The following is a 25051-nucleotide window of genomic DNA, read 5'->3' as shown; positions in this document are numbered from 1 at the left end:
CTATCTATAGAATGTCTTATCACTGTTGCTTTCTCAGTTTTCCTCCTACCCTTTGCTCAGCAAAGTCAAAAATGGTATTTTGTACATGGCTTTTGCTGCACTCCCAGAGGAGCAATTGGTATTCTGAACCAGTTTGAGATTCAATGGAATCCTGCACTAGCTGCCTGGTCTTTCTTGAGTGTCTGGCAGTCCTTTGGTTGGCATGTGTTTACTGTACACACTTGAGTAATAGTCAAATTTTTTGACTACTTTTTAAAATTAAATTTATTAGTTTGACTATTACATGGAAACTACTTCTGAGAGGCTGAAAACCAGGCCCATCAAAATTAATACCGTATTATTAGCGGAAGCCCAACTAATTTCTAAACGAATAAAGGAACAAAAAAAATGAATTATGGTAAATCCAAACAGCTGGAGCAGAATACAACCGCCAGTGGACTGGAAGACTGGGAGCAGCATGGAATAACCGGCAGACTGGAAAGCTGGAGTGGGACATGATCGTCGGCGCACTGAGTCATAAACATTGATCTGTTATCTGCGAAGAACTAGGGTCGATTTTTACATGTGATATATGGAAAATTCCAGGTTATTTGGCCAAAAATAGGGGGTCAAATTTTACATGAGATCAACCTTTACTATTATATGCAGTATGTATCGATAAGCATCGTTCTTGTGACTGAGCCACAGTGTCTCCAGTTCCTACTCAGACTCTGAAACCCAGAAGTTAAGCTGCTGCAGCTGATATCTTTATTGCCCATGTAAGGATCCCACATGGAATATGATACACATTTCACAAGTCTGAGCTGCTTTGCCATGCTTCTGTTTGTTAGACTAATGATCTACCAGCTTAAATAAATAAAAACCAATCAGCTACTTAACATTTGGCTTTGAGGAAGGGTCACTCTGATTTCTCTCCACAGATGCTGCCAGACCTGCTGAGCTTTTACAGCAGTTTCTGTTTTTGTTTCTGATTTACAGCATCCACAGTTCTTTCAGTTTTTACTCAATAATTAGCGATTTTTCTTGCGCAAAAGTCAACTTATTTTACAGAGCATTTAACTGAAATGTTATTAATTAATACATACAAATTGAAATAATGGAAATTTCAATTTACTGAAAACTTTCGTTACCATGATGTTGCTATCACTTCCTATTTTATTTAACTTTATCCTGTAGATCTGACTGATTTATTCATCTGTGTCATATTCTTCCCAGATGTTGACTCCCTTGAATTTCCATTGTGCTTTTCCACCAAGCCACCTGCTGGTACCATAAACCCTCAGGAAATTTCAGCACATGGTTTCTAACTTTGTCGTCTGACTGATATAGCAAAAATTATCTCCAAATGAATGTCATGCTCACAGATCAGATTTTTAAAAAAAATTTCCATCTATGTAGTGTTAACTTTTTTAAAGAGATAGCTGTGTCTGGATTGGGATAGAGTAATTTATTAATGAATTTATTTCATAGTTAATGTCTAATATATGCTAGGTAATAACAATAAAGTGAGACAAACAAACAAATTGGTTTTGACTTACTTTGACGAGATTTCTTTTTTGTTTCAATTTTTCTAAGGCACTGAGTATGTCAATTTAGAAATCCATTAAGCATTATTTAATGACCTTTCACCTGATTTGTGACATACTGCATCTTTAATGAGGGAGGGAATTCATATGGACACTTCAGATGTCCCAGATGACTTTATTTCTTTCCATGGACTTGTAAAAGCAGCCTCATTTGTTTATTTTAAGTTTTAAATGAGAAGTAGTTGGTGAATTTCAATTTCAGTTCATACATGTAACATTCAGAATGAACTGAGAATAATTGTTTCAATTTCTGATAAGAGGTTTGGAATAGAAAGATTGCGTAGTTAAAGTTTTGTTTTTAGAGAAGTATTGATCAGGAGCAAAATATAAATATTCTTCTCGGTGAGGAATATAATTAAATTGGAATGTACTTTGCATAATAAAACTAGTTGCTCAGTTGAATTATGAAGTAAAACTGGAGGAGTGCTGAGAATTATGACAATGCCTGGTTCCAAAACAACACAACCAAACTGAGCACTGAGACTGAAGTAATCTCAACCATCCATATAAATGTGTCAGAAATGGATTCAGATTTCTTGGATTATCGTTGTTCTGTACTTCAACTGTATCTGTTAGAAACCCCTGATAGGGGTAATTGAAGGTCAAAGGGAGATTACCATGTGGGGGTGGGCAACTGCTTTTGGTTGCAGGTGAAACCCCATGCCTTACAGCCGACTATTTTTGGTTAATACTTAATATTAGACAGGGAACTAAAACCTCAATTTTTTCACATTTTTGCTATTCATAATTCTCAAAATCTGCTTTTTCCATCTTCATATACATAAATAGCAAACTATAACTATGTCAAATAGCTCAAAGCTAGTATTGAACTTAATCACAAATATCTTCTTCGATTTACGGCTGCTTTGTGCACTGCAGTGTGCAAGTTGGCAAATAGTGGCCTTCATGGACTGACAATAATTCAGGTTCTGCCTTACACTGTTCCTCAAATAAGAAATGATGATGAAATCTCTCAACTAATGTTGGGAAATTGAGCAGAGGTGAAGGCCTAGTGGTATCATCGCTAGACCATTAATCCAGAAACTCAGCTAATGTTCTGGGGACCTGGGTTTGAGTCCCATCGAGGCAGATAGTGGAATTTTGATTTCAATTGTAAAGGGAAAATAGTTTGGAATAATGAATCTACTGATCACCATGAAGCCATTGCTGACTGTTGGAAAAACCCATCTAGTTCCCTAATGCCCTTTAGGGAAGGACATCTGCCATTCACACTTAGTCTGGCTTACACGTGACTCCAGCTCCATAACAATGTGGTTGACTCTCAATTGTCCTCTGAAATATTCTCAGTTCAAGGTCAGCTAGGGACGGGCAATAAATGCTGGCCAGCCAGAGATGCCCACTTCCCACGAACAAATTTACAAAAAAATCCAGGAGTTACGATTGTATGTAATTGCGTACCAGTTGGTAACATTTTTTGCCTCGGAGTCAGAAACTTGTGGATTCAGTCCCCTTCCTGGTCATAAATATATAATTTGACTGATGCTGTAGTACTGATAGAGTGCTGTATTCTCTGAAATGTAGTTTTTTTAAAAAAAAATGATTTGGGGAATGTGGATATCACTGGCTAGGCCAATATTTATTGCCCATCCCTGATTCCATTGGCGAACGTGGTGATGAGCTGCCTTCTTGAACTGGTGCAGTTCTTGAGATGTAAGGATGTCCACATTGCTGATAGTGTGGGAGTTCCAGGATTTTGACCCAGCAACTGTGAAGGAATGACATTACATTTCCAAGTCAGGAGGATGAGTAGCTTGGACTAGAGCTTGCAGAGGCTAGTTCCCCCGTGTACAGCTACCCTTGTCCTTCTGAGGTAGTAGAGATCATGGGTTTCAAAGGTGCCTTTAGAGGAGCCTTGGTGAGTTGCTGTAGTGCATCTTGTAAATACTGCAACACTTCTGCCACTATGCTTCAGTTGTGGAGGGAATGACTGTTAAATTTCCCCTGCCACCGCAGGAACTGTAAAACCTGCGCCCACACCTCCTCCCTCACCTCTATCCAAGGCCCTAAAGGAGCCTTCCACATCCATCAAAGTTTTACTTGCACATCCACTAATATCATTTAATGTATCCGTTGCTACCGATGCGGTCTCCTCTACATTGGGGAGACTGGGCGCCTCCTAGCAGAGCGCTTTAGGGAACATCTCCGGGACACCCGCACCAATCAACCACACCACCCTGTGGCCCAACATTTCAACTCCCCCTCCCACTCTGCCGAGGACATGGAGGCCCTGGGCCTCCTTCACTGCCACTCCCTCACCACCAGACACCTGGAGGAAGAACGCCTCATCTTCCGCCTTGGAACACTTCAACCCCAGGGCATCAATGTGGACTTCAACAGTTTCCTCATTTCCCCTTCCCCCACCTCACCCTTGTTCTAAACTTCCAGCTTAGTAACTGTCCCTATGACTTGTCCGGACTTGTCCTACCTGTCTATCTCCTTTTCCATCTATCCACTCCACCCTCTCCTCCTTGACCTATCACCTTCATCCCCTCCCCCACTCACCCATTGTACTCTATGCTACTTTCTCCCCACCCCCACCGTCCTCTAGCTTATCTCTCCACGCTTCAGGCTCACTGCCTTTATTCCTGATGAAGGGCTTTTGCCCAAAACGTCGATTTCGAAGCTACTTGGATGCTGCCTGAACTGCTGTGCTCTTCCAGCACCACTAATCCAGAATCTGGTTTCCAGCATCTGCAGTCATTGTTTTTACCTCGGTAGTGGAGATCTGATGAGACATTAAACCAAGCTCCAGTATAACTGTTCCTATCATATCAGTGGACACAAAAGATTTTATGGCAGAACTTAAACAACAGGGCTATTGTTTTTGATATTTCTCATCTATATAGTACCACCAAGAAAAGTTTTGTTATTCAGAGAATGTATATTCAGTAGCTCTGATAGCACCTGTGGAGAGTGTCTTCAGATCGGTCCCAACGTAGTGTCATATTAGATTCAGAAGATTCGCTCTATTTCTGTCTCCACAGCTGCTGTTGGACCTGCAGAGATTCTCCAAGACTTTCTGTTTTTATTTCAGATATCCAATATCTGCAGGAATTTGCGTTTCTCTGAACTGGTTATTTGTGCCAGTTTTGTTTAGTGCTTGAAAAATGACTGTAATCCTTGGTGTCCTTAACAACAACTATGACTTTTAAAGGATTTTAATCAGTTGTGATGGCCCTAGACTCTGGCTCGCAAGCCAGGGAGTGAGCCCACCTCTACTTGACTGGACCTTAACTGCTTTTATGTTTCCCCCACCACACCACCTCTCCTCCACTGTCAACTTGCAACTTTCCAGCTTGCCATGGTCGGGGGGAGGAAGGGTTTGAAGGGAGTTGGGGGTGTCATATAAAATACCTCCCGAACTATGAAAAGCTCTTTGTTATGTCTCTCAGGGGGGTTGATGAAGTGCTTTGTAAAAGCCAGGTTCAGTTTAATGATATGGATTGTGGATGCAGAATAAAAAGTTGGTTGGCTTTTTTGCTTATCCTCTCATTACCTGGCTGTTTCAGCCCATGGACTTGCAAGGACAGAAGCAGGAAATTCCATTATCTTATCTTTCATTTAAGAAGAATTTCTTTGCTAGTGGTTTCTCATCTAACTGAGTAAATATGATGGATTTCGGAGCTGGCTTTCCTACAAGTGCCTCTGTGTGATTTTCTAACCAGAACAATGATTAAAACAGGAAAGGCATTGCTAATAATTTCTTGCCTCACGTGTGCATTCCAGCAGCTTCGTCACAGTAGCATTGTGCTCATGCACCAGGAAAAGTGAATACTTTTAAACCATCATTTTCTCATATGGAAGAGAACACTTCAAGCCCCAGATTTTTGATCGTTGTATTATGATAAATAATTGCAGCGCTGCTATTATTTTTATGATCCATGGGATACTTGTACAAATAAAACTAAGGGAAACCCAAAAGGTAAAAGAATGATCACTTGTGCCTAAATGGGCATGTCCCCATGGTTCCATAAACTTTAATGCCAGAAACAGCACGTCAAATAGTGTGATAAGAAATAAAACACTTGAGGAATTTCATAGTCTCATATTATTGCGGTTCATTTGTCAAAATGTCTCCAGTTTTGTATACCTGGATTAGTGGGATCAGTTTGATCAGGTACCTCAATTGGCTGGATGACTAGAGTGTAAAATAAAAGCCAACAGCCTGATTCAGTCTTTATACTGGCTGTGGTGTTCGTGAAAGCCTGCCTCCCCACCTTACTCCATGTGTGTGGGGTGGTTCCCCACAAACTATACAAAACCAATTGTGTTTCGGTCGTGGAGAGAGATGAGTGGCAGTTATGGATCCTTGCATTCTTTCAAGGACTTTTTAAATTGATCACTTTGTGTTTGATTTGTCTTGCTTTCCTCTCCACTTTTTTTGAGTTTAGAGTATGTGGGGGAATAAAAAATAAATGATTACCATTCACAAAATTACTGACCAATTGTCTAAAATAGAAGCCGACAACATAGCAAGATGTTAAAGGAAGGATAAATCTGAGAAGAAACTTTGATAATACAAACTTCCAGTTGACTCAGCATCTGCAGCATTGCGGGGAGGGAATATTTGTTTTCCATTACCTTTTGTGTAAAAACGGGCTTCTAATTCCATCCCTAAATTTCCTTGTTTCTTTTTTCACATAATGCTTCCTTGTTCTGGAATTCCCTACGAAAAGAAAATACTTCTCTATTGCTACCCCTAAAATACCTGCAGAATTTTAAATACCACAGTTGTATCACCCCTGACCTTCTGAATTCAAGGGAACAGAACCCAATCTGTGCAACCTTCTCATTGTTTAATCCTTTAGGCACCAACACGAAAGTCTTTGGATTCACACAGAGCTAGTTGTAGTCTCTTACCTGCCACAAGGAAGCTGGATGGGAGGTGTGACTCGGATTGGTGCCCACAGCCTGGCCCAGCTGGTACCACCCTTTTGTCTGAGTTCAAGGCTGATTTTTTTTTTAGATTAGATTAGATTACTTACAGTGTGGAAACAGGCCCTTCGGCCCAACAAGTCCACACCACCCCGCCGAAGCGCAACCCACTCATACCCCTATATCTACCCCTTACCTAACACTAAGGGCAATTTAGCATGGCCAATTCACCTGACCTGCACATCTTTGGACTGTGGGAGGAAACCGGAGCACCCGAAGGAAACCCACGCAGACATGGGGAGAATGTGCAAACTCCACACAGTCAGTCGCCTGAGGCGGGAATTGAACCCGGGTCTCTGGCACTGTGAGGCAGCAGTGCTAACCACTGTGCCACCGTGCCGCCCACATTTTGTGAGTCCCTGCTCTGTCTGTCTGATTGGGAGGTCAGCCCCATAATGGATGAGTGTCAGAATCAGCAGCATGCCCACCATATGTAAGTAACTCATTATATTTGAGCATGTGAAAAGCTCAGTTGACCCCAATGTGTTATCCATTGGCACCATCATACCATTCGCTTGGGCAGGAAAACAAGAGCGAGAGACCCATTTTTTTCTTTTGTAGATATTGTAGAAGGTTGTTTTTTGTGCAGTAGGGGGAAACCCACCACCTCCAACAAAAAAGATAGCATCTCTCTCCCTTTGTCCTTGCACCAACTGTTCTCTAAGGTGGGCACATCCTCCTTGGCAGTGCTTTGGTCTAGGACGCATTGGGCCTTCTTTTGGAGCGATTGTAGACCCGTATACATCCTCTACCAAATTCTACACTGCTAGGACTGGTGAAACTGTCCCAAAGGGTAGGATATTCTGCCACTGAATGTCAGAAATCCCACTCCCAAACAGATTAGGTCACCTTCCCTGCTGTGTGTCTGTGAGACAGGTTTCTTCTCGATTGCTGGCAGACTACATGTCTTTTGAATTGTTGTTTAAGGGTGGGTGGGGTTGGATTTGCGGGCGCAAACCATTCACTCCCTAACTGTTATATTCTGTCCCAAGCTTTAGTGAAAAAGGCAAAGCCCTCTAGTGTTGTATTGACTGAATGCTGCACCTTCAGTGTTGTCATTGCCTCGGTGAGACATTACATTCTGGACTCAGCTGGTTACTTGAGTAGATACAATGATCCCATAGCACTATTACTAAGATTATCCCATTGTCCTGGCCAATATTTACCCTGCCGTCAACAAGTTGATCTGATAATTATCACATTGCTAATTGTTGGAGTTCACTGCATACAAATTGGTTGCCCATGCTTCCATTACGATTGTGATCTCACATCAAGAAGCACATTATTGTCTACAAAATATTTTGGGACATCCAGTGGTTGACAAAATCATGATACTAACCAAGTCTTTCCTCCATATATATTAATAACTATCACATTGATGTGTTTATTTCAACTTAATCTACTTAAATGCTTTCAAAAATAAAACAGCTGCCCAAATACACTTATCTGACCATGCGAACTGTATCCTGAAGTGCCAAAGGTGTTCATAGCACTCACAAAAACAAAAATTATAGGAAACACTCAGCAGCTCTGTCAACATCTATGGAGAGAAAGCAGTGTTAGCATTTCTGGTCCAGTGACCTTCATAAGGCTGCTGAGGTAACACTTTTTTGGTATTGTGTTCATGTAGGAATTTGACATCAAGAAGTAGGGTCATTTCATTTTCAATAAATAGACATACTTAACAGGTATCAATAATTTCTATGTTTTACCACATTGAACTTCATAGTGAGCAGCTCTGATGAAGAGTGGTCTAGACTCGAAATGTTAGCTTGCTCTCTCTTTCCATGGAGGCTGCCTAACCTGCTGTGATCGCATTTTTGTTGTTTTCTCCTACATTTACAGTTCACCTTGCTTTATACTCTGCTGCTTCTGAGTACCACACTTTGTGGGATGTCAAAGTCAGAAGCTGAGATTGTTCATTCCATTTTGTGACGCAAGTTTACGTTTACTTTCTAACAAGCTGTTCTGTCTGTGCAGGTGGAGAAATGCCTTGAGAGATCATGGTGTGGGACTATTTAACAGATGAAGGAATTGTCAAAGACCTAATAAATTGCAGCAAAGGCAAGAGATGACACCAAAGGAACGCAAACATGAAAGATTACTTCAATCTGTAAATTGAAGATGGGATATCACCAACAGGACAAAATGATTTAAATATTAATTATTTAAACTCTGCACTTAACAGCATCAGATATATTAGCCAGCTTGGCTATTTGGGGAAGTCTGATGTCAATCCTTAAATCTGTTGCTCAGTAAATTCATGCTCTACCACTATTGGAAAAATAAAGTTACACATATTACCCCCATGTCTCAGGCAAAAAGTACTTGTGGTTTTAAAATAGTGTCCAACATATTGTAATTGTGAGAACGCTTCATAAAACATTACATTTTAAAACATGGTCAACACATGTCAAAATTCTCTTGACTTATGACAACTTGTGTACCAAACTGTCAAAATAGGGCCTCAAATATATTTAGGAGAAAGCGAGGACTGCAGATGCTGGAGATCAGAGTGAATAAGTGTGGTGCTGGAAAAGCACAGCCAGTTGGGCAGCATCCGAGGAGCAGGAGAGTTGACATTTCGAGTAAGCTCTTCATCAGGAATGTAGAGCCTGATGAAGAGCTTATGCTCAAAACATTGACCCTCAAATATATTTACAAGTTGGCCTCCACCTTTGCATTAGAACCTACCTCAATACCTTGATTTAATTTCAATATTTGCAATAATTCGTATGAGATTTTGAAGGAATTTCACAAGATAACAGCTCATAATAATTTAAAACTTCACTGAACATTTGTTCCAATGAGATGGCTACTGGATTCAAATAGAAGTGAGCATTGTGGAGAATATAGTGTATTTGTTGTTAAAGATTTAAAGCTCTATAGCTTCTCAGTGAAACTGGAGCTGCTTTACTAAACAGTGTCTGTGGCAGTTTGCAATTCAAGACAAAATCATTAATTGCCAGTGAAGTTGATCAAGCTGTAATGTTTTTAAAGGGATATGAACAGAATATCAGGCCATGATGATTAAGCTCCAGAGTTCAATATAGTCATTGAATCTTGATGTTTAATGGAATGAATTGAACTATGTCATTTTATGCCGAGCAACAGTCAACAGGTTTCAATAATTTATCATACTTGTTATTCAGGAACTTGCAGAAACAAATATAAACGAGAAAACCACACAAAACATTACTAAGAACATTCAGTCTTTACAAAGCGAATGAAACACTCAAGAAAGAAACGAAACTTTTTTTTGTTTCACTTCACTGACTGCTGTGTAAGATTAAATCACAATAAATCCTGATCGCAAAAGTTCAAAAAAAGTTTACGTTTGTACAAATGGATGGTAAATATCAGCAGGTACATTTACTTGTAACATTGCCTGTCAGCAGTATATAAGAAAGAAACAAAATTTGGCAAACTCGAGATTTACTGGTACTGTTGCAGGTCCATACTTTTGGTTTAAATGGAATCCTGCTGTCTGTTACTTGGTAAGGATCCCAAGTCCAATGATATTTATTAATTCAGTTCTTAATGAGTTGTTGACAGCACAAAACATGCCTGAACACAAATTTTGCAATATTTCTCCCAGTACACAAACAGCTGATGTGAAACAGAGAAAATATTAACAGTGATGCATGAGGAGGAACACTTCTGACTTTGGATATTTCATTTTGTTTGGACGGTTCTTGATCTGGGATTGGCTGATGGCATTGGATGACCCAAAGAGCTCTTTATCCTCAGCTAACCTTAGCATGAAGAACACAGAAATGAATGAAGAACAGTCAAGTCTATTATTTTAATAAACCAAATTGACTAGCTTTCATTCCAGAACCATGACACATCATCAATACAAACATAAAATTTGATGCTACATTTTTTTCAGGGAATGATCCATATTGATATAAAAATATATTGGTCTATTTGGATTTCCACAGTTGTGTCAGTTTAAACTCACTTTTAGGACCTTTGTTTGGGGAACCTTTGCCAGAAAAGATCTTCCTAATCTCACTTGAAATAGTCTTCTTATTTAATGGACGGATTGGACCAAAGGTCTGCTGCCACGCTGTACACCTCTATGACTCTATAACTCACTACTAACTCTGAATATGAAGAATCCAGCATATTCTTTCTGTCCACGATTGCAATTTCCTGGCATGTTTTTCCCCGCTTCTTTCTCTCTCTCTCTCTCTCTCACTCACACACACACACAGAGAATTATTTCACAATACAACGTTTATTACATGTGCAAACACAAGTGTATGTATCTTTGTGCACTGCAGGATCCAGTCAAATCTGCATGAACCCTTAATCTGCTTTTATTTGTTGAGGGAGGAAAGTTGAGTGGGGACACTGGAAGAACACTAAGATAGAATAGACATTAGTTTAGCCTCTCATTCAAAGTACAACACCAATTATAAAGGCGTTACCTGGCTTTTAGTGGTGTGCTAAACTGGAGTATGCAGTCAGAATTTTCTGATTCCAGGCATCACTGAGCATGATGTTTATGTTAAACTTTGCACAGCCTAACAAACCTGTTCCTCACTAAAATTTAAAGTTATTTAACCTTACTCTAAATGTGTGTGTGTTACATAACAGGCACATTAGACTCAGAATTGTAGCTTTACTTGTTAGATTCAGTTCCTAATAATTGATGCAATATTCAAGATGTGCTAATCAACTATATTTGGTCTAATAGAATGTGCAAATATAAACTTTGTGGTAGTTAATGAAAATGTTACTTGACTGGAAGTGCAATAAGTAAATGAAACATTACTAAGCACAGGGCAAGAAGCGAATGTAACGTAGAACTTGCAAATGTAACATTACTCAACAAATGGCAATAAGCAAATGTATTATTGAATATAGGACAGTTCCACCGCATAGCAGTCAAGAAACGTTGAGATGGCATTGAATAGTATGGTTCAAGATATCTTTTTGTTCAAATTAGGCTTTACTAGTATCTATGCAAAATGGTTGATTTTTTTTTTGGTTTATCCTTCCCAATTGTGCCAAATGTGTTTTGGCACATCTTGTACTGATCTACATCTTAGGTATTGTTATGGACTAGGCCAGACCACTCTAAACATTCTTAAGCAGGCAGCCCAGAGCATAACTTTGTAATTTGTTTCAGTAAGTGTACAATGAAAATTCGCAGGAGTAAGATAGCAAGGTTGACTACCAGGTTTTAAAACAGACAAAAATTTATTCACAAAATTACACAGTGAAACATAAAGAACCCGTACAGAACTCACTCTGTCCAAACCAGACTTAATTATGCTGTTCCAAGTATATACAATAGTCCCAATAAGCAAACCCCCTTTAAAATACAGTACTAAGGGAACAAATGCTCACAGGTTGAAGTTAGAAGGGAAGAAGGAGAGAGAGAGGGTTTCCACACAGCTCACTGTTGAACTCCTAACTAGTTCTGGACGGAACTGTTCAGCTAGAGAACTGACCACTTCCCTTTCATTATATAGGTCACTTCTAAAACATGACCACTTAGGCCTGAAGTCTCATCTGTTTATATATAAACAAAAAGCCTCTCAAAATCCTTTTCATCTCTGTAAAAACTATTCTAATTGGAGCCCGGCCCATTTACGACTCCTCTGAAAAAAAATCATGGGCACAGTATCCTTGAGAAAAGGACCAGCTTTTAGTAAAAAGGGATCATCCTGATGAAGAGCTTTTGCCCGAAATGTTGATTTTACTGCTTCTCGGATGCTGCCTGAACTGCTGTGCTTTTCCAGCACCACTCTAATCTAGTAAAAAGGGATCAGCTTTGTGGCATCTCACCCCTTAAAAAAGATGAACCATCAATATCAAAACATGGCTTCATTTTTAAAACCCTTCAAAAACTCGGTTAGTAGTCTAAACACACATATACACTATACTAACTGTACACGTGCAAACATGCACAACCACATGCAAGTTCAGGCCGTGATACACCCGCCACAGAATGCCTTTGTATCTCATTTGAGCCTTGACGACACATCGGCAATCACGTTTTCGCGACCTGTCACGTGCACAATTGTCAAATTGAGTGGCTGCAACAACGAGCTCCATCTAAACAGTCTGGCATTTTTGTCCTTAATTTTGTCCACAAATGTCAATGGGTTGTGATCAGTGTATACAATTGTCTCAGATGCATTGCTGGTAATATAAACACTGAAATGTTGTAATGTCAACACCAAGCTTAAAGTCTCGTTCTCCACGGTTCAATATTTCTGTTAATGAATGTTCAACTCCATGGAAAAATACCTGATGTGTCTTTCTATTCCCTCGTCATCCTCCTGCAGGAGCACCGCACCCACACCCACACCCACACCCACACCCACATCACTGGCATCAATAACAATCTTGAAAGGCTTCATGTAATCTGGTATGGCTAATACTAGAGCAGTGGTTAACACAGTCTTTAGGCTGTCAAATGCCTTTTGACAGTCCGCTGTCCACTGAAATTTCTTGCCCTTTTTTTAGTAATTTGGTGAGTGGAGCAGCCACACTGCCAATGTTCGGCACAAACTTTCGGTAAAATCCACTCAATCCAAGGAACCGTAGTACTGCTTTTTGCATCAACAGTATGGGAAATTCCCCAGTAACAAAGCCAACTGAGAAATGTAAGTTGCTTGTCCCACTTTTTCAACACAGTCCTTCAACCATGGAAATTGGATATGCATCAGTCTTTGTAATGGCATTGACTTTGGCACCATGACTATGGGTGAGCTCAGTCACTGTAACTCACTTCAATTATGTCATCTTGCAGCATGCACTCTCTTTTTCTGAACCTGTGCCAACTTTAGAGGGATATGCCAATAAGGATGTTGCTTAGTCAGAACAACATCTCAACATCATGCACAATTGGGTTAGTACTTCCCAGTTTATTTCCACATATTTCCCCATGTGATAGCAATAACTCTTTCAGGTCATTTTGATTTTCTTGTGGAAGGTAGCTCAGTAATTTATCCCAATTTTTGAGAACTTCCTCATTGTCCAATTTGATTTGAGGAATGTCCAATTCAGATTCCTCTGAATATGGTTCTTCCTTCTGTGCTGTAATCATGGACACCTCCTCTTACTTTCCTTCCCTATCAAAATACTTTTTGAGCATATTGAGTATACTTTTTGATACACTCTGTGAGATTTCTTCCTGTCTGGAATCCTTATCACCTCACTCAATTTCCTCTCAATTTGATCAGGTCCACTAGACCTGGCTTTTAAAGGTTCACCTCTCATTGGAAGTAACACCAATACCTTATCCCCGTTGCAAAATTGCAAATTTGTGATTTTTTTTCCCGCTTCTTGTTTCATTGTATGCTTTTAAATACTGTCCAGCCAAACCTCCAGCTCTGTTTAATTGTTCTCTAAAATTTGACACATTGTCCAAATGGGTGGTCTCTGAATTCTGACTTAATCAATTTTAACAGCTCTTTTACATTATGGCGAAAAATTAATTCAAATGGACTGAATTTGGTCGATTCATTCAGACCATCTCTGATGGCAAGAAGTACAAATTCCAATCATCTGGATAATCCTGACTATAAGCCCTCAACATGGTCTTTAATGTTTGATGACATTTCTTCATCGTTCTCTGTGATTCAGCATGGTATGCAGTAGATTTGAATTGCTTTATTCCCAAGTTATCCAAACCTTGTTGAATTGGTTGGATGCAAAGTTTGAACCTTGATCTGACTGGATCTCTATTGGTAGTCCATATCTAGTAAAAAATTTAAGTGATTCTTCTACAACTCTTTTTGCTGTAATAATGCATAATGGGATTGCCTCTGGAAATCTTGTTGACACATCCATTATTGTTAATAAATATTCCCACTTTTTGTTTGAGGTAGCGGACCTATGCAATCAGTCAAGAATCTTGTGAAAGGTTCCTCAAATGCTGGAATAGATTTTAAAGATGCAGGTTTTAGTATTGCCCGCAATTAGCTGACATGTATGATATGTCTGGCAAAATTTAACTACAGCCTTGTGCAGTCCAGGTCAGTTAAAAAAAAAGCTAGAGAGCTGACCACTCTCTTTCATTATATAGGTCACTTCTAAAACATGACCACTTTGGCCTGAAGCTAATCTGTTTACTGAAAATCAAAAGGCCTCTCAAAATCCTTTCATCTCTGTAAAAAAACTAGTCTAATTGGAGCCTGGCCCATTTACGACCCCTCTAAAAAAAGTCAAGGACACTATCCTTGAGAAAAGAAACAGCTTTTAGAAAAAGGGACCAGCTTTGTGACAGTACCAATTGAATATGTCTATATTATACTCCTAAGTTACAGTTGGAAGAGTGCTAGTATGTTTCATATGCTGTGATGTATAAAGTAAAGTAACTTCAATGAGCAAGATTTTATTTTCTGGCTTTGTGGATTGATTGCCCTTCATAGAAACCACTTGCTTCTATTGAAATCAATAGAAATGAGAATAGGGCAGTTTCTATAATGGGCGGCTGATCCGCAAGCCCAATTTACTGACTAGGTGGCAAGTTGAAAATCTACCTCAGTGGCTCTTTGTGGTACGCTTTCATGGAAAACACAGTAAATTCAACTCAGTACAGACGGTGCAAACAAATTTCCAGCACCATTTTGTTGTCTGGAAAATACCAGAGTAATAGAAGGGGCTACACATTGTTACAGTCACCTCAGAACTACTTTATTTTTAACCAGGATTTTCCCACCTTAAATAGTGCTGTGGAATAGCAATTCAACATTGGGCAATATTAATTCGAAGATTGCAAAATCAAACAAGGATTTGCTCCTACAGCCTTAAGAACTAACTTAAATTCTATCCCTGGAATATGCTTCACTTGAAGTGTAACACTTTAGAGTTCACAACTTACACTCAATGCTTTTTTCTTTCACTTTGATCAGGTTAAATTTCTCATTTTTCTTTTTAAGGAATCACTTCATGCTTCAGACATTAGGATAAAAATTACTCTTAGTAAACTAAACACTTTGGTATTCATTTGATGTTCTTTTGTCAATTGCTTCAATGACTATGCTAACTCATTTAAGACAAAATGATTAAAATTGACATTAAAATATGGACAAAGGGATGTTGCATGAATGCACTAAGTCTGCTCTGCCAATTGGAAGTAATTTATTGGCTAACAGTACACATTTTCTGTTTACTCTTTTTAAATGATTTTTTAAATTTAGACAGTTTCGTTGAAAACTAGACATTCAGGACTGTGGTAACAACGGACAACAGTTGAATGTTTTTTTTCTCCCACAAAAACAGTTTAAACAGTTTTAAGTTGACTACAGATCTGAATATAACACACTGTATTCAGCATTAATCTGTTCCTTTAGTTACCTTAAAATAGCAAAGATTCATGTCTCTACATGTTACCAACATCTGGTGATTAAGTTTAAATTAAATTTGTTCTGTTTATGCAAATTATAGATTTCAAAGGGTTAATGACACACACTTGCAATATTACACACCAGAACATCTTGTGAGCATGCGTATTTTCTTCTGTATACTGCAGCAAGGTTTTGCGTGATACCAATATCATTAAACAAAGCTCAATGATCATTTTCTTCTGGATGTGAACAACATTACATTAACATCATTGGCCAATGTTTCAATATTCCCAGTAAATAACTACTTGAATTCCCAATATGAAGTGTTTTTTTTCAATGCTTTATTCACTGCTTCATCTCTGCTTTTAATCAACTCTATATTTTGATGATCTGAGTACTCATTAAGATTTTCTATAACCATAATAAGGGTCCATTTTGGTGCTATGTAAAATCTTTTGCAGAGTCTATTCCTCCTTTCTCCTGTGATAGTGTTGCAGGAGCTGGTAATCCATCTCAGAGTTGGAAAACCAAATGCTAAGATTGTCCTTAACAGCTTGCATTACTTGACACCAACACACAATTACATGCCTTCAGGATTCAAAACTGCTGCCACCAGGCCACTTCAATATTTAAAAGCAAGAGTGTTCAATGTGATTGTTAGATTAAATACCAAAAGTCATTTTTTATGCCTCATCTTCAGTTGCTTTTTTTTTAATGGTGTAACAATGTAAATTCAAAGCTATGTGGAGCCTAAGTATTTTCCTAATGTGATGTGATAAGAGTTTTGGGATGACATCAGTAAGATATCATTTTGTCAATAAACGTCATTAACAGTGTTTCCGGAGTCAAATAAATATTCAAAGATTAGGAAATAGAATAAATTGTCATTAGCATTCTTACACCCTAAGTGTAAAACTGCATTCAACATATGATATCCACTGAGGCACTGTCCAGTGTTGTGCAATGCATCACACAGGTCTATGGAAGAAGGAAAAATGTCTTTTAAAAAATTATTATAATTGTTACTGCTTTTGCAGTTTTTTTAAATCAAAAAGACACTTTGAGTGTTATCCTGAAGATTCCATCAGAAGTTAAGATGTGCGAAAAATGACATTCCATCAATTCCGGTAATTTAAAAAATGCAGTATACTTTGTTAACTTTCTCGTACATTTTTCTCCAGTTGTATTTGGTCATTCCATACATAATTGATCATGAATCTAGTCATGGTGGGTCACCCTCATTAAATGCTGACCTCTCTTGAATTAATTATAAAAAGCATAGCAGTTGGCTAAAAAAGGGCTCTTACAGTGTAGTAGTAGTGTCCTTACCTAGGAGCCAGGTAGCCTTGGTTCATGTTGCACCTGCTCCAAACAACGTCATGAAGAGGAGTTCGATTAGAAAGTAGCTGTTGGTTTCACTGTGCTAGACCTAGGCAAGAGCTCACTCTCCAGTGGTGCCTGGTGTGAAGGTTACATGAGGCAAGGAAAGGAAAGGGACTGTGGTGCCATTTGCTTGTGATGTTTTCCATTATTGAATATCTGCCAGTATGTTGAGATTGATGGAGGTACTGGAGGACTGCTGTTACATACCCATAAATATAGCCTTTTTTTTAGTAGAATATTCATCCTGGGCTTCATATATAATTAGTTGTATCAGTGAGATCACCCTTTAGGCTTTCCCAATAATATTTATTGATTCCCAGAGAATAGAATATCAAGCACCATATATGACAGGAGGTTAATACAACGCTGCCTGCTTAAGTGAGGTGAGAGATTACCATTGAAATTGAGTTAGCATTTGTTTCAGTGTGACCTGAAGCAGCCCTACCAATACTGGAGTCAATGAGAGGCAATATAAAATTCTTCTTTGGTTACTGTCACACCTAGCATAAAGGAATATGTGACTGCTGGCCACCAAATATCTCAAACTGCAGACATTGCAACAGGAGTTATATAGGATTGTGTACTAGGGGCACCATCTTTAGCCACTTCTTCAATGTTTCTCCATCATAAGTTTAACTACTGATGGTCACATAGTGTCACTATTAACAACCACCAAGCCTCTGAACAATCCATATCCAGCAAGATTCGGGTTTGCACTGATGAAGAAGAAGTAACATTCTGTCCACACAAGTTACAGGCAACAATCATCTTCAATAATCTAGCAGTCTGCCCTTCTCATTAATATAATTGACAGCACTGAATTCCTCAGCATTAACATACAGTCATATTCATAGTCATACAGCATGGAAACTGACCTTTTGGCCAACTAGTCCATACCAAACATAATCCTAAACTAAACAAGTTCCACCTGCCAACTCTTGGCCCATATCCATGCAAACCTTTCCAATTCATGTATCTATCCAAATGTCTTTTCAACTTTGTAATTGAACCCGCATCCACCACTTCCTCAGGAAGTTCATTCCACAAGCAAACCACCTTTTGTTTAAAAATTGTGCCTTGTATGACTTTTTAAAACTCTCTCCTCTCACTCAAGTCTTGAAATTCCCCATCCTAGGGAAAAGGCAACTACCATCAACTCCATCTATACCTCATATTACTTTATGAATTTTTTTTCAGGTCACCTTTTGACCTCCTAAACTACAGTGAAAAAAGTCCCAACCTATCCAATCTTTCTTTATAACTCAAAACTTCCATACCCATCCTGGTAAATCTCTTCTGAACCCACTCCAGCTTGATAATATCCTTCCTATCACTGGGTGAACAGAATTGGACACAGTACTCTGGAAGGGGCCTCATCAATGCCCTCTACAACCTCAACACAATGTCCCGAAAGGGCTGAGCAATGAATGCAAATATGCCAAATGTCGTTTTTTAACCATCCTGTCTACACATGACACAAACTTTAAAGAATTATGTACCTGAACCCTTGGATCCGTCTGTTCTATAACAGTTCCCAAGGCCCTATCATTAATTTTGTAAGTCCTGCCCTTGCTTGTTATACCAAAATGCAGTACTTCATGTTTATCCAGATTGAACTCCATCTGCCATTTTTCAGCCTATTGACCCATTTGATCAAGGTCCCTTTGTAAACTTAGAAAACCTTTACTGTCCACGATGCCACCAATTTTGGTGTCATCTGCAAACTTACTAACCATGCCTTCTATATTCTTATCTAAATCATTTATATATATGAGAAACAAAAGAGGACCCAGAACCAATCCCTGTGGAACACCGCTGGTGACAGAGCTCCAGTCCGAAAAGCAACTCTCCACAACCACTCTCTGTCTCCTGCCATTAAACCAATTATGGATCCAATTGGCAAGCTCACCCTGAATCCCATGTGACCCAACTTTACAAGTTAGTCTACCATGTGGAACCTTGTCAAAGTCTTTACTAAAGTCCAAGTACACAATGTCTACTGCTCTGCCTTCATCAACCTTTTCAGTAACTTCCTTAAAAAACTTAATCAAGTTCATGAGACACAATTTTCTTACACAATACCACACTAACTATTCCTATTCAATTCTTGCCTTTCTAAATGTCCATAAATCCTGTCCTTTATAATCACCTCTGACAACTGAAGTCAGACTTACAAGTCTATAGTTCTCCTTACAAACTTTCTTAAACGAACATCTTGAGGGTTACCATTGACCAGAAACTTAACTGATCATCCATATAATTACAGTGGCTGGGACAGCAGGTCAGAGGCTGGGAATTCTACCAGGATTAACTCATCCTCCATTTTTCTGTCCATAATCTATGCATCCCATGACATCACTTATAGGTTATAGGGCTGAGCAGGTACTGTGTTTGGCTCCACAAATGAACTGACCAAAATGGATAGGAAACAGAAACAGAAATTGCTGACAAAATTCAGCATGGACTCAGCGACTCCAGTAAAATGTTCAACAACGTTCTGCATGGTAGTCTGGTTAGTAAGGTCAGATCACATGGGGTCCAGATGGAGCTAGCCAATTGAATACAAAATTAGCTTGAAGGTAGGAGACAGAGGGTTGTGGTGGAGAGGTGTTTTTCAAACTGGAGACCTGTGACAAATGGAATGCCACAAGGAATGGTGCTGGGGTCACTGCTTTTCGTCATTTATATAAATGATTTGGATGTGACTACAGGTATTGTTGGTAAGTTTGTGGATGATACCAAAATAGGTGGTGTAGTGGACAGTGAAGATTATTATCTCAGGGTACAATTAGACCTTAATCAGATGGGCCAGTGGGTCAAGGATTGGCAGGTGGAGTTTAATTTAGATAAATGTGAAGTGGTTCATTTTGGTAGGGCAAATCAGGGCAGAACTTATGCAGTAAGTAGGGCCCCGGGGAGTATTTCTGAATAAAGAGTCCTAGGGTTACGGGTGCATAGTTGCTTGAAAGTGGATCACAGGTAGACGGGGTGGTGAAGGCACTTGGCACACTTGCTTCATTGATCACAACATTGAGTATAGGATTGTGGTGTCATGTTGTGGCTATACAATGGTGAGGCTACTTTTGGAATACTGTATACAGTTCTGGTTGCCCTTCTTTAGGAAGTATGTTGTTAAACTTGGGAGGGTGTAGAAAAGATTAACAAGGATGTTGCCAGGACTGGGGGAGTTTGAGCTATAGGGAGAGATTGAATAGGCTGTGGTTTCTTCCCTGGAGCATTGGAGAATGAGGGGTGACCTTATAGAGGTTTATAAAATCGTGAGAGGCATGGACAAGGTGAATAGCCAAGGTCTTTTTCTTAGTGTAAGGGAGTCCAAAACTATATGATATAGGTTTAAGGTGAGAGGGGAAAGATTTAAAAAGGACCTGGGAGGTAATTTTTTCACACAAAGGGTTGTACATGTCTGGAACAAGCTGCCAGAGGGACTGGTAGAGGTGGGTACAATTATGACATTTAAAAGGCATCTGGATGGGTATATGAATAGGAAGAATTTAAACGGGCCATATGCTGGCAAATGGGATGAGATCAGATGTCTGGTCAGCATGGATGAGTTGGACTGAAGGGTCTATTTTCATGCTGTATGACTCTGGGTTTGGCAGCCTCCGTGGAGAGAAAGCCATATTAAGGTTTTGGGTCCAATGATCCCTCTGTGCTTCCTCTCCACAGATACTGCCAGATCTGCTAAGTTTTGCCAACAATTTCTGTTTCTTGTTTCTGATTTCCAGCATCCACAGTTATTTGTTTTTATTTGTTTAATGAATGTGAAGTCAGATCACTTGCATTTATATTACGAGTGCATTTTCCATTCGGTACCAAGGCTACATGAATATGAATTGGGCACTTCCTTAGCATTACAACAGGGAAGCATAGTGTGAGCGAAGGGGTGAAAAGCAGAGGTATCTAAAATAACATTGGATTGGTAACAATGCCAGCTGTACATAATTGAAAACTTCATTAATTGGAAACCTTCGAATCTAAATCAATTTAGGGGTTGTGAAATGTCTTGTGAAAGACTCTTGCGTTCAGTGGCAGTGTTCCTAAATCTGATGTAGGAGGCCCGGGTTCAAGTCCCACCTGCTCCAGAGGTGTGCAAAATCACTGAACAGATTCGTTAGAAAATATTAAAAGACCTTGTGCATTACCAATCAATATATGGAAACTAACAAAATATTATCCATGTCAGAGTCGCCAGGTGAGAGCAAAGGCAAAGGAATTGGGGAGAAAGCAATTTACACAATAGGTTGTCTCTGAGTCTACACCTTTTTCTGGTATTGTTCTTACACAAAAATAAATGCAACCTCTCCTAACCTCAAATGATAACATGCATTGGAATTTAAAGAAGCACAGAATTATATAATACTTACGACAGAGAAGCAGACTATTCTGACCAGCAGGTCTATCTTATACCAATGTTTTTGCTCCATTAAATCCTCCTTCCACCCATTCATCTAAACATATCTGAATACACCTTCACTTGTACCATCCTCATCAGTTTACCAACTTCCACTGGGATACATTACTGTTCCGCAACTTCAGCATATGGTGGCAAGTTCCATGATGTAACCAATCATGGATAAAGATGCTTCATCTGAAGTCCTTACTGATTTATTCAAAATTATGTTATAGTTAGAAATCACATGGCACCAGGTTATAGCCCAACAGCTTGATTTAAAATCACAAGCTTTCGGAGCGCTGATCCATTGTCAGGTGAAGTCACTTCACCTGGTGAAGGAGCAGTGCTTCAAAAGCTTGTGATTTCAAATAAACCTGTTGGACTATAACCTAGTCATGTGACTTTGTCCACCCCAGTCCAACACTGGCACCTCCACATCATATTTTATAATTCTTATTTCAACCTCCGAGGCATTTTACTGAGGTATTCCAAAACGAAACATGTCACAAAACCACAGAGCGAAATATTAGGGCAGGTGACCAAAGGTTTAGTCAGTGAGGTTCGAAGCACCATCTTAGGGAAAAATGTGAGGTAGAGAAAGGAAGATGTGTCGGAGAGAATTCTGCAGCTTAGGGCCTAAGCAACTGGAGGAAGGGCCACCAAATTTGAAGCAATTAAACTCCGGGATAACAAAAGAGGCCTGAATTTAATGAGAGTGAAAATTTCAGAGGGTTGTAGCGCTGGAAGAAGTTACAGGTAAGAAGGGGTTAGGCCATGGGAACATTTGAAAGGTGTGGATTTTAAAACTGGGACATTTATTTGACTGGGAGACAGATTAGATTAGTGAGCATGAAGACAGCTGGTGAAAGGCAGCAGGAAATTGGTAGCAGAGCTTTGGGTGACCTCATGTTTATTGAAGATAAACATGAGGTGTGATAAACGTGGGTGTGAATGAGAATAGTTGAGTCTGGATGTAACCAAGGCATTGATTGGTGGAATAGCAACATTACACATGTAACATAAAAATGGTGGAAATAAGCGAGTGTAGTATTGGCAGGGATATGTGAATTTAAGTTTACCTCAGGGTAAAATATAGCGCTGAGGCTGAGAACAGTCTTAACTAAAAAATTGAAGGAATGGAATGGAAAAGGAGGTGAGGGAGGAGGTTTGTGGCAGGAACCAAAACCAATGGGTTTAACGTTTCCATTTTCCCAATAGAGACAGTACATGTGTGTATAGAAGGCTGAGGGCACAAGTGACCTGCAACACTTGCAGGGCCAAAGACAGCAAAGGTACCAACTCATTGAAAGGAGAGGTCACACATATATTTTACTGTGCTGGACTTAGATGACATGGGACAGCATGCACCATAACTCAGAATGTATGTTACAGTGGTACACCTGCCAGGAAACCTAGTCAAGCAGCGTGGAGAGGACTAGGAAGAGCTCGACACTGGGTTTTGCACAGAACTCAGAAGTGGCGGCCAATTCCTATTGTCCATCAGTGATGCTTTGACTGAATGCTGGGGTCCTGTTGCAGTGCAGGCAGCATCTCAGTGGTGCCCCTGCAGCTCAGATTGCTGTCTAGCTGCTATGCAATCAGGGCTCACAAAAGCTTTCACAGCCTTCCAGCAAGCTCCAACAGCTGCCTCAAAATTCTGAGGTGCCACCCTAAGGAAAGGCTGCAGTGGTTCCATGGATCACAAACCTGCAGTCCTTTCTCAGCATGGCAGCATTCATCTGCCCATGCTTTAGACTCTGCCAGTGCCCTCACTGTTGCCTGCTGACATGTCCACGCTGAGATGGGGAGCAGTTGAAGCTAAGCCTTCTTGTAGAGTAGAAGTCTTTAGCTCGGAAGAAGACACTTCGGTCTCTTGGGTCTGCACCATTCAAAAAACAAGCAGCTAATTATTCTAAGCCCAGTTATACTTGCAGGGTTGGTCAGTGTCATCCTCCAATGTCAGCTACAGTCTCCCTCATGGAACTCCAGCAACCTTCCATTAGCCACATAGCATCCGCTGAGGCAGTACAGTGTAGGAGCTGTAAGACAGGCAAATGCACACAGAAAACAGGCTGGAATGGAATAATTACTGACTTTTCCATGAAATATGGCAGGATCCCATTTTGTGAATTCAGTTTGGAATGTTTATTTTATGCTGGAATTTTTTTATTTTTGCATTGTGGTCAAGTGGATGTTTTTAAGGGCAGTGGCAGAGGGAATATAAGCTAGGAGACTTGATGAATGGAGAATTGGGGTCATGCTAATTGCAGTTGTACTTGGATGAGTTACTCAGGTAGAAAGGGTCTGTTTAAGATACCACATCCGTTCTGCTTCCTGTTGCTCCACCACCAGCTCCTCAATTGAACACTATTAAGACCTGTTCCCATGTGATGGTGAAATTGTGCAGCAGGCAGATTTAGATATCTGCCCTTCTGAGTACTTAAGAACTCCTCCAGAGACAGTAGGAGCATAGTTCCAACCCCCCGGGCAGATACCCCTATCCTACTTCATGTGACAGCTTTCATTGTCTATATTTGATGTATGTGTGCACGGGTTGCACACCTGAATCAACAGCCTCCCTGTAGGCTTCCTCTGGTTTGATGTTCTGGTTCAAGTACAGATGATGCATCAGAGGGCTGCAGAATGCAAGAATCAAGAGAGCTACCAAGTTACAGCATTTACTGGAATGATTTTCTGCCAAAAGCCATTCAGCAGCTGGATGTAGTATTAGGGGTTAAATGTAATTGTGTGATATGCTAATGAGACATGGTATACATCATTATCATAGGAAGTGATGAAACACCTCATAATTTTGCAGGTTTGCAGCCTTGTCATGAGTAAGATTCTTCTCTAACTTAAAAGCTCATTAAATAATGTTTCCTTACATCAGCAGACTCCATAAGTATTCTTTAACAGCACAATGAGGCCAAGGATATTACACTTAGCATTGGGAGAGCATAATCCTTTTCTGTTCTGCTAAAGTGCAGAGCTAAAATAGAACACCCACAACATAATGTACATTAAGTCTATGGCACTCTGAGCAATGGGGATCCCTGTATTCTAGACACAGCAATGGAATTACAGTGTTTGTCCCTCTCTATCTGAATTGAATGAAATGCAATCAGCTGTCAGTAAATCAAAAACCTCAGTCACCTCTCTTATGCAGCAGTTCATGCCATATTGTGAGACTGTGGAAACATCTGCACTTCCAGATTGGAAGGAACCAGACACGTAGAAGCTTATTGACATGGTCACTTTCGCAATTACTGCCAATGCAGTCCTCCTCAAACTGTGAGGTTGCAGTTATAGTTGGTGCAAATCTGAACAATCAAACAACAATTAACTGACATTACTTTTATTTTGTTAATTTTTGTTTGGGGACTGGGGTTGCCTCTTCC

The 25051-nt window shown here is 39.7% G+C and overlaps 1 long non-coding RNA gene across 4 annotated transcripts in view; it reads left to right on the top strand.

Moving 5' to 3' along the window:
* Positions 1-12808, top strand: part of LOC140464920 (uncharacterized) — a 107376-nt gene extending 94568 nt beyond the window's left edge. For all 4 annotated transcript variants that reach the window (XR_011955019.1, XR_011955018.1, XR_011955020.1 and 1 more), the window contains one exon: positions 8523-12808. This is a non-coding gene — a long non-coding RNA (uncharacterized lncRNA). The remainder of the gene's footprint in view (positions 1-8522) is intronic.
* The last annotated feature ends 12243 nt before the right edge of the window (positions 12809-25051 follow it).

This window comes from Chiloscyllium punctatum, chromosome 41, assembly GCF_047496795.1.
Source record: "Chiloscyllium punctatum isolate Juve2018m chromosome 41, sChiPun1.3, whole genome shotgun sequence".
Classification (NCBI taxonomy): domain Eukaryota; kingdom Metazoa; phylum Chordata; class Chondrichthyes; order Orectolobiformes; family Hemiscylliidae; genus Chiloscyllium; species Chiloscyllium punctatum.
Note: the sequence above shows the minus strand (reverse complement) of the source record. Positions and strands in the feature narration are given on the sequence as shown.